Source organism: Tachypleus tridentatus, chromosome 4 (genome assembly GCF_004210375.1).
Source record: "Tachypleus tridentatus isolate NWPU-2018 chromosome 4, ASM421037v1, whole genome shotgun sequence".
In the NCBI taxonomy this organism is placed as follows: Eukaryota; Metazoa; Arthropoda; class Merostomata; order Xiphosura; family Limulidae; genus Tachypleus; species Tachypleus tridentatus.
Window position 1 is genome coordinate 90,079,778 of NC_134828.1, and position 11,380 is coordinate 90,091,157.

Sequence of the window (11,380 nt, forward strand, 5' to 3'; positions counted from 1 at the left end):
ATCATGTGAATAAGTTGAGTATCGTATATAAAGAGATATTGTTACGTAAATTAGGCTTTCAGTGTAGGTAAATAAGTTGATTCAACATTCTGTTAACAGCAAATAATCGTCTGGCACTGAGATGTACTAACGTAGCGAATAAAAATGTGTGCCGAATGAAAATGTGGATAATTTGTAGATGTCGATTATTAATCTGACTTTGAGAAAACTTACGGAGTTAGGTTTTCCTTCTTATTATTATTTTACCTAACGTGTAATTTGTTTGTTTCTATTGAACTTCCCACAAAGTTACATAAGGGCTATCTGCGCCATCTCTAATTTAGTAAGACTGGGAGAGAAGGCTCCTACTCATCACCACCCACCGCCAACTCTTGGACTACTTCTTTACCAACGAATAGTGGGGCTGACCGCACATTATAACGCCCCCACGGCTGAAAGGGTGAGTATGATTAGTATGAGTGGGATTCGAACCCCCAACCTTTAGATTGCCGAGACAGTGTAATTTGTTAAATACTGGGCTTAAAGACAACTATGTCTGTACTTACTAAGCCTAACCCCCCGCTAGTACAGGGGTAAGTCTACGGGATTACAACGCTAAAATCAGGGTTTCGATTCCCCTCGGTGGACTCAACAGACAGTCCGATGTGACTTTGCTATAAGAAAACGCACACGCATTAATTAAGCCTTCTATAATACTTATTAATTCTGATAGCACCTTAAACAATTTATCTATAATGTTATTACCTGAAATAATTTAGCAAATTTAAACTTTACAAACTGGTATTTGATTTTCTTTTTTGCTTTAGACTTCAGTTGCGATAATAATAGATAGGTGCGGTTTAAAAACGTGGCTCGTCTGACCCTATGTTAAACTTTGAGTACACAATGTGCGTATATAACTTCGAAACACAAATATAGAGCCCAGGATGTTGAAGTTTACATTTTAAATTCCTTTTCTACGTAATACTGGTTGTTTAGAAGAGAGGAGAACATACAATACAGCATGCTTATTTATATAAGTGAACAACATGAATTAGGAGTATAGTATAGATGCTCTTCTATCTAAAACACGATATTTCAATAGCTTCTGATATAAGGAAGTTACCGCATTAATATCAACTAGCAATTAACTTTGTTATTTTAATATATCGGTCTAAATAGAAGTACAAATTATCATAAGATGAAAACTTGTAGTCGACTAACCATGACTTTTTAGAATGAGGTTGAGACATTATTGGTTAACAGCTATTACTAAAAAAATGTGCAAAATGGAGCTATGTGAACAACTCGTCAGATATTTTAAGTAGCAAAGATGTTTCATATCACACTTGTGCGCCAATTCAGGTCTGTGTGGGGCGTTGAAATGTGGATTTGTATCACGTGATAATATCTTCAACCACTGAGAATCAACAGGCAACACGTAACAAGTTTCTCAAACAATTAAGTTCATACAATTATTCTGGAAACGTCTGCCTTATTATCGGACAAACGGTAACCCGGTCTTAAAAAAGAACACAAAATTAATTCAAAATATTAAAAAAACTTGAATCAACTAGAAAGTTTTCGTGTAGTTTCATTTTGCACGTCTTTTTACTAAAAACTTATAATAGATTTTCTTTTTTTATCTTAAACATTTGAGAATCCTAGTTGTTATCGATACTTTCGGCCGTAATCCCAATATCTTACAGATGTTTGGCCAGCTTAGGACGCTCAGGCTAGTCCTAAATCCAAACACTAACGAACTAATTCAAAGTGAAATCTCATCAGTGATATATATATATAATATTAAGTAAATATAAAATTAATATATTACACATTAAACGTTTAAATCAATGCTCTTTAAGCGCAAGTAATTAAAAAAACAGAAAACAGGATATAATATTGGATTATAAGAAATAGAAAAACTACAGTTGTTTGAATTACACATTTTCCTTGTTTCCCTGTTCTTGGTATATATCGTGTGACACAAAACTTAACATAATACCCCTTAGCAAAGACTAATGACTAATGAAAAGTCATTTATCAACTCTGACAGGGTAACTCTAGATTTGTCTGACATCTGAGATAAATCACTACATCCGTTACTACTTAACTATACGAGCCCGGCATGGCCAAGCGTATTAAGGCGTTCTACTCGTAATCTGATGGTCGCGGTTTCGCGTCCCCGTCGCGCCAAACATGCTCACCCTTTCAGCCGTAAGGACGTTATAATGTCACGGTCAATCAATTCGTTGGTAAAAGAGTAGCCCAAGAGTTGGCGGTGGGTGGTAATGACTAGCTGCCTTCCCTCTAGTCTTACACTGCTAAATTAAGGACGGCTAGCACAGATAGCCGTCGAGTAGCTTTGTGCGAAATTAAAAAACAAACAAACAAAACTTAACTATATCGTCAATCGAGAATACTTACTTCCCTTCATTCTTACCGAAATTACAATAATGTGCAACATGGATATGAAGACGAGAAGGAGGTGTCCAGTTTTCCCAATTTTTCTTGATTAAATCCACCACTTTTACTCCACTTATTTGTGATTCGTGGCATTTTTGCAAACAATAGATGACATTCAGTTGTCCGTGTTTTGTATAACAAATGTTGTGCAGACGTACATATGACTGTTCCTTTTGATCTAACTAGTTCAAAACTTGTGCAAATAAACAGAATTAAAAAGTAATACTTGTCTCTTTGCTCGTTTGTTTGTTTGTTTTTTGAATTTCGCGCAAAGCTACTCGAGGGCTATCTGCGTTAGCCGTTCCTAATTTAACAGTGTAAGACTAGAGGGAAGGCAGTTAGTTATTTCCATCCACCGCCATCTCTTGGGCTACTCTTTTACCAACGAATAGTGAGATTAACCGTCACATTATAACGCCCCTACGGCTGAGAGAACAAGTATGTTTTGTGCGACGGGAATTCGAACCCGCGACCCTCAGATTACAAGTCGAACGCCTTAGCCCAACTGGCCATGCCGGGCTATGCTTTAATTAAACAAGAAGTAACGGCTGGGCCCGACAGTAAAGGCGCTCGAATGTTAATGAATGTTTAACAATTAAATTGTTGATACCGAAAACAATTGAACATAATTCCAATAAGAAAACATCCTTTTCAATGAGAGTAGGCCTGGCATGGCCAGGTGGGTTAAGGCATGGACTCGTAATCCAAGGGTCGGGGGTTCGAATCCCTGTCACACCAAACATGCTCGCTCTTCCAACAGTGGGGCGTTATAATGGGACAGTCAAGCCCATATTCGTTGATAAAACAGTATCCCAAAAGTCGGCGATTGGTGGTGATGACTAGCTGCCTTTCCTCTAGTCTTACACTGCTAAATTAGGGACGGCTAGCGCAGATAGCCCTCGAGTAGCTTTGCGCGAAATTCAAAACAAACAAACCAAACAAGTAATGGCTGAAAAACAAAACACCGCTCATCAAACTCTGCAGTTCGTGTTAAGTTGGAATGAACGGAGATTTTTGAACTTATAAGGGAACATTTGGAACATTTAATTTGATAAACTTGCAGGATGGTACTCGGTATTAGTTCTCCAGTGCGTTAACTTTATTAGTTCTGTGTTTTCGCCCGGGACTGAAGAAATGACATGTAATTTGGTGATCGAGAAAAATGGGCAGTCTGGAAAGACAGTAATTTGACTTTTAACTTAACCGTCAAGTCCGTAAGGGTAAGTTGTATCTAACTGTGCGTCTAGTAGTCTTTTCTTTATTTAAGTTTGGCATGTAAGTTAAGGCTTTATTTTGATTCTGTCTGAAAAGTTTTGAAAGCTTCTACGTCCTTGAAAGTTACTGTTGATTGAGAAAATTGCTTGTTAGTTAAAGCTCCGTATATCATATAACTGTTTTTACACCAATACAAAAAAATTGTCGAATTCTGTATTTTATTATTGTTTTTACACCAATACAAAAAGTTAATCGAGTACCGTATTATATAACTGTTTTTACACCAATACACCATGTTAGTCGAGTACAGTATCTTTCTTGTAGGAAGCCCATATAGTAAGAAGCTCGACTATATGCCAGATAGTAAATACATGGGCGATGATGAATGACAGAACACGAAGAAAAACAAACTCGGCTGTCAAACAATCCATTGTTAGGACTAAAGTCAATGTGTTTTTCCGGTGCTACTTTTTACAATAAGCTGATATATGAATTATAAATAAATTATTTATAATTAAATGGCATAAATTTAATCTTAACATTTAGTACTGACATTTAGTTGTCGCTTCAATAAAGGTCATTTTCCTCACACAAAAAAAACACACCAAAGTAATATAAAAAAAGATACAATTTGTTTCTGAAGCTAATTTTACTATAGGTATGTTTATCGTCATCAACGTAGACTGTTTGTTTGTGTTTTGAATTTCGCGCAAAGCTACACGAGGGCTATCTGTGCTAGCCGTCCCTAATTTAGCAGTGTAAGAATAGAGGAAAGGCAGCTAGTTATCACCACCCGCTCAACTCTTAAGCTACTCTTTTATTAACGAATAGTGGGATTGACCATCACATTATAACGCCCTCAGGGCTGAAAGGGTGAGCATGTTTGGCGCGAAGAGGATGCGAACCCGCGACCCTCAGATTACGAGTCGCACGCCTTAACACGCTTGGCCATGTCGAGCCCAACGTAGACGGACAATTTTTGGCAGAACAATGGAGAATAATATTTTGTATGATCCACAAAGTTTTATTAAAATCAGATCAATTTTGAATGAATTATAGAGGGAAGAAATTGTGTGAAAAATCAATCACCATGTTAATAGAGAGGAGTTTGTTTTATAGTTGTTAGCATGCTGTAACGTTGAGTCTTCACACCGGTCCTCCAAGAACTAACCTCTTCTTAGTCGTGTCACATTCCAAATGTGTACCAACTAAATTTGGCCATTGGTGAGAAATATTGTTAATAAATGTAATATAGGAGTGAAACACGGATAAAAATAAATTAGATTAAAGACAGGGTTGACAAGTTGTTGAAGATGAACTCCAGGATTATTGCAGAATGTTTTAAAAATGACAAAAACAGCTTCAAAAAAGTACAAGGGGGTATCTGTAATGTGCAAAACGTTCATAAGAGCCATAACAATGAGTTAGAAAAAAATGTCAACAATAGAACACAACACATGAAAAAATTAATTGGAAAATTAAGATTGACCGTCACTTATAACGCCCCCACGGCTGAAAGAGAGAGCATGTTTGGTGCGACGGGGATGCGAATTCGCGACTCTTAGATCACGAGTCGCACGCCTTAACCCACCTGGCCATGCCAGGCCTGGATGTATTGGTATAAGACCAATTTATAGATTCCATAACAGAATATAATACGAGACGATTAGGTAAAGGCAAGACAAAGAGAAAACTCTCCTGTTGATGATGGAGACTCAATTCGTCAAAGTTGCTTGTACACGATAAAAGCCGCCATTACTGGATCATCAGATTGAATTGTATTCACACATCCCATAACGACAGCGTAAAGAAAACCTGAAAGTATTACTTGTACAACTCAAACAGAACGGAAAAATTAAACCACAAGACAAAGATGATTCCATGATAATTTAGATATAAACATATTGCCAGGAAATGCAGAAAGAAAGTCTGCATTGCATAAGTACTTCTCCAAAGGAATATCTGAAGAAGATAATTGTTATAGATGTGAGAAGTTTGGTCAGAACAAGACAGTAAAGAATTGACAGCTGTTACTAAACAAAGAAGACAATATACAAAGTATGAGTTTTTAAACCCAGCCAGATCGGAGGAACAAGAAAGAACTAGGCAGACATTGAAAACAAAGAGGACGAAGCTGATAGTATTGTAAGAAGGTTCTGCTGAGAATACTACGTCTATCCCAAATGATAAGTTAATTATTTAAGGAAACCAGTCCACGAGACAAACATTTTAATAACCGTTGAAGTACATTGACCACAAGTGGTTCTACAGCTAAAATTGTTCGATTAAATGTGACAACGAAAGGGGGAAAACTGTCTCCAGCAATGAAATAAAAAAGTGGATCGAAGAGAAAAGCAGAATAAAAGTTTCCTCAAGAGGAAAAGTTAAAAATTATTCTTTCTTTACGAAACCTCTGCGCATGTCGTGATACGTTAGTAACTGACATCGAGAAACAGTGTATATTGGAAACTGACTTCATATCATAACATAGATATAAGGTCAGGCTGGCTTCAAATAGTTTCACAATATATAGCCAGAAATCCTTTTACACAGTATAAAAATCACTACACCAGAGGTTGAGTTTCCAGTAGTAACAAGGCAGCTAGTCATTGTGCTACCAAGAAGTAAAATACTCATATCAGGACTTGTTAGAAATAAATCTAGATCTAGTGAGTGCAATTATGTTAGAAACAAATACTGGATCGTAACCTTAGAGATTGATGGTTAGAAGAACTCTAGTGGATCTAAACAACAAGAATGTTACTATTAGGGCCATAAACACATGTAATTTTTGGTATTGTGTTCTCTACACAGTGTTTTAACATGACGTATTCAAACTTTGTATCAAACACATCTCAGTATTATATAACGAGGGCCTGGCATGGCCTAGCGCGTTAAGGCGTGCCCTTCGTAATCTGAGGGTCGCGGGTTCGCGCACGAGTCGCGCCAAACATGCTCGCCCTCCCAGCCGTGGGGGCGTTATAATGTGACGGTCAATCCCACTATTCGTTGGTAAAAGAGTAGCCCAAGAGTTGGCGGTGGGTGGTGATGACTAGCTGCCTTCCCTCTAGTCTTACACTGCTAAATTAGGGACGGCTAGCACAGATAGCCCTCGAGTAGCTTTGTGCGAAATTCCAAAACAAACAAACAAACAAATTATATAACGTGAAACATATTGATGAAGTTTTAATATTTTACCAACCAGTTGTAAAAGATTAATACATTTTTCCATAGTTGTAAAGTTAAATAACGACATGTATCAATGTGTAAGTTATCACATTTTGCTAATAAATCATGCACAAGAAAAACACTTTTAACAATATATACTTTATGAAAATAATGAATCACCTGATTTGAAAGTGTTACGTATTGTAATTTATCTCGAACGAATCTCCTAGTTATATTACGTACGTTACGTATTACGATTGCACATAATATGAAATTTTAATTTTAATTTAGAAGTTAATGAAATGTCGATATGTATTAAATTTATGATAGTTACAAAAAGATTGATACAATTTTCTTTCTTAACACAAATATATTTTAATATAGAAACAACAATACAACATATAATAACGGTTATTACACAGAGTTTTACACATCATAAACATAAAACTGAAACACACATAGATATTAAAATAAATCTACAACAGTAAATCCGTTACAAAAGATATTTGCTTTAAATGTATAAACCAAATTTTCTTTCCCTGCTTGGTCTCCCGAAATATTTATAACTATTAGTATTAATAATAAGCACTGTTGACAGTTAGAAGTTTTATAAGAGTAAAGGTAAATAAATGTATAATAATGTTGCAATTACATACTGTAAACGTACTAATCAAATTATCGGATCAACTCTACATAGATTTTTCTCTGAACTCTATAAATACCAAACATTCATTTCAATGAGAATTATCATCTTTGTAACAATGTCCATTGCTAACCCTTAGAAGGATGACTTGATGATCGGACTTGAATTTTTTTATCACTTAACTATCGATATCATTCAAGTTCCTTGTGAAGTTATAACTGTCCAACTTTTCTTTATTACAAGAAAAGTGAGCAAAAAAACCTATATCTTACATCACCTGAACAGCAATGTCAAAAACATTTGTGCACACTTCGTTAGAGCCAGGAACTGTCAATAAACTAAAATGATGTGCTGTAATAATTAGGAACTCCTGTTCAGCGCTCCCTGTTGGAAGTATGCTGTAATCATAATAAGATACACGGAAAATCTTCGATTATTTCTCTGGTTCAATTGATTTAATCCGTGATAAAGAGGAACGACTTACCAGCAACATGTCATCACCATGTTTACATGCTCTACCTTAGTAGGCGTTAACAAGACTGACAGAAGAAAGCATCGAATGTCGAATTATTGCCGTCTGGTGCGTACATGTGGTCTCTGTTTTACCGATCATTCTAGATGCTCGTTCAACGTCAAGTCCTACAATATCCTATAAATGTTATTCTAGCTGTTAGAGCGAGATCTTAATAACATAAAGGTAAACGTCAGCAGTTTTAATTTTGGTAAAGAGTACCAATAACTAAAGGCATTTATACGACTTTAAGAACAGTGTATATCTTGTAGCTATTTATATACTGAATGACTACGTAAATTGCTAATAATTCAGTCAAGCCATCTTTCACTGTTGGTCAATAAAGTCTGATATTACCTGATAATGGCACGATAGAACTATGAGAGAGAATAAAGACACTGACCCACGTTATAAAAACTTCCGAGAGGTTTAAGTGAATAACTAAGGGGCTGCACTTGTAATTATTGTTACCTTGCCCTTGGCCTCTAAAAATATCTTATTTCTATTATAGGTTTCTTCTACAGTTGGAAGCCAAAGTTCTAGACATAATGAACCCAAATAAAAAATAAACTTTTCTCAAATTATAACCATAAATTCTGATTCGTTCTAACATTTTTTATCGCACATTTTTACTGAAATATGTGACTAAACTTAAACATGTAACATTTCGGAAAGTCAACACGTAAATCTCATCTTGAAAAGATTATTCTGACCAAGAATCTTAATCAAACCAAAACAAATAAAACTCTGGTGTTTGAGTAATTTATTTATTGTAAATCTACATTCCAGTTACGTTGTTTCTGTTTTAAAACGTGTGGCTTTTAAAATAGGTAAACCAAATATAAATGAAACTAGGCTTTTAAAATGTTATTGTTTCACCTTTGACCATTGGAAGGTTTACTTTAGACCACTTAGTAACTATCAATACATCACTCGTATTTGTCTTATACCGTCTACAGCAGTGGTTCCCAACCAGGGGTGCGAGATAGCGTTCCAGGGGGTGCGAGATAACATTTGTTTTGGCCAATTTCACCTTTATTCTTAAATGAATAATTACTGTGAGAGGTGCGAAAACATATTAAATTTTTTAGGGGTGCGGGGCATAAAAAAGGTTGGGAATCACTGGTCTACAGACAAGCTGATAAATATTTTCCAATAACAATTACAATTTTAACTATAAGTAAGAGGCAAACTTCAAAAGATTCTATGATAACTCTGCCTCAGGTCGTCAGTTGAGTTGTTTAGTGAAATAAATTTTCCGAATAAACATAACTGTTTTACAAAGTTGCTGAAAACAGCTAAAAAGGATTCCCTTGGAAATAGGATGTTTATTCACTTGTATCACAGTTATAGTGTTCAGGTATTTGGCTAATAGTGATTCAAACATATCAATAGTTTTGTTGCTAAGACTACAATACAATAATTTATTAAAGATTTAACCCTAAAATCGTAAGTCGTTCATACAGAAGCTGTCATGTTTTGGTGACAACTTTGAAAAAGTCCGCTAAACTCACTTGTAACATGAAACTACACGTAAGTTTTTGGTTTTGTCTCTTGCTTCGTAAAACGCAATGAAACCTTCGAAGATTTGTTTTTGCCTCAGTGAAAGTTTTTTTTTTTAAATAAAGTTTGTTTCTCTTAAGAGCTATTCCACTTTTCCATGATCTGCACCATAGAAGCAGTTTTTTTTTAACATTCTTGGAATATCTGAGACACGTTACTTTCATTGGTTGAAGTTTGGTCAATCACATCTAGGTTTGTTAAATACTGAACAATGTGCTACAATGAAAGTGGTTGCAAGGAGAAAACAAGGTAAAAAAGTTTTTACTTATCTCCCAACTTTAAATTTTTCTTTTTCCCTTTTCTTGGATTATAAAATCTTCGTATGCCTCTCTTTCAGATCGCTTTAACATCTACAAGAATCAAATCTTGACTATTCTACAACATTTTCATTGCATATATAACACTTTCTGAGTGATACTAGAGTAACCAGGACTTTTGGAAATCCTCTCAGTATATAGTCATCAGGTCTTTTAGAAGTAAATCACTTTATAAGACATAATGAACATTCACCAAACCTTTTACATAAATGGGAGGAGAGGGGCCCTATTTCAAATGAAGATTTCTCTATAAAAATGAACTAGAATACACTAAAATTATATTGTTAATTATATTGTTCGACTTGTGCTGTTGCTACATTATCGTTGAAAGACAGTTTTGATGTTGTTTTTTTAACAATTTTTGAGATAGTGTGATAACTGAAAGAGACACTACTTTTTATACGATTAACTCCAAATTTTTGGTGTTTAAAAACAGAAAAGCGTGTTATTTTTCCATTGTTTCTTCTTCCAAGGCTTAGCTCGACTCGTAACGTGATGGTTGCGGATTCAAATATCCGTTACAGTAAACATGCTTGCCCTATCAGCCGTGGGGGGATTTATAATGTGAGGGTCAATCCCACTATTCGGTGGTAAAAGAGTAGCCCAAGAGTTGGCGATGGGTGGTGATGACTAGCGGCCTTCCCTCTAGTCTTACACTGCTAAATTAGGCAAGACTAGCGCAGATAGTCCTCGTGTTGTTATGCGTAAAAATTCAAAAACAAACAAACAGTTCTTCCAAACACGTTTGAATCGATTACTATTTCGTCATTTATCGGCGAATTAACTTGAAACGTGGTAGAGTTATACCTTGATATAAAACAATAATATCTTTTTTTTCAAAACTAGGCATTTTTAAGGATTTTGTGGGGTTATAGGTCAAACAACCTAAAAATGTATATTTTATCTTCATGTTAGGTTACACTCAATGAAATCAAGATGAAAAATGCACAAATATTACTTTTTTATGCGTCCATCAGGTGTACTTACAAACAAATTGAATATTTCAGTGATGTAGAGAAAACCCACTTGTAGTGAAATTTATATGCAAAAACGGCTCGTTTGGGTTGAGAAAATATTTTACATAGAAGAGCGAACAACGTTTCGACCTTCTTCGGTCATCATCAGGTTCACAAAGAAAGAAAGAGGTAAATCACCGGAAGATGACCACATGTTTGGAAGGGGTTGTGTAACTGAGTGTCGGAATGTAGAGGGCGGTGTTAGATGTCTGAATATATAATTTTATCTTATCAAATAAACTTAGAAAAATGTAGTTTAAAATTACTAGTTTTTTACAACAACGAAGCCTTCTAGTTAACCTGATATAATGTAACCTGTTTGCTTGTTTTGAATTTCGCACAAAGCTACTCGAGGGCTATCTGTGCTAGCCGTCCCTAATTCAGTAGTGTAAGACTAGAGGGAAGGCAGCTAGTCATCACCACCCACCGCCAACTCTTGGGCTACTCTTTTACCAACGAATAGTGGGATTAACCGTCACATTATAACACCCCCATGGCTTAA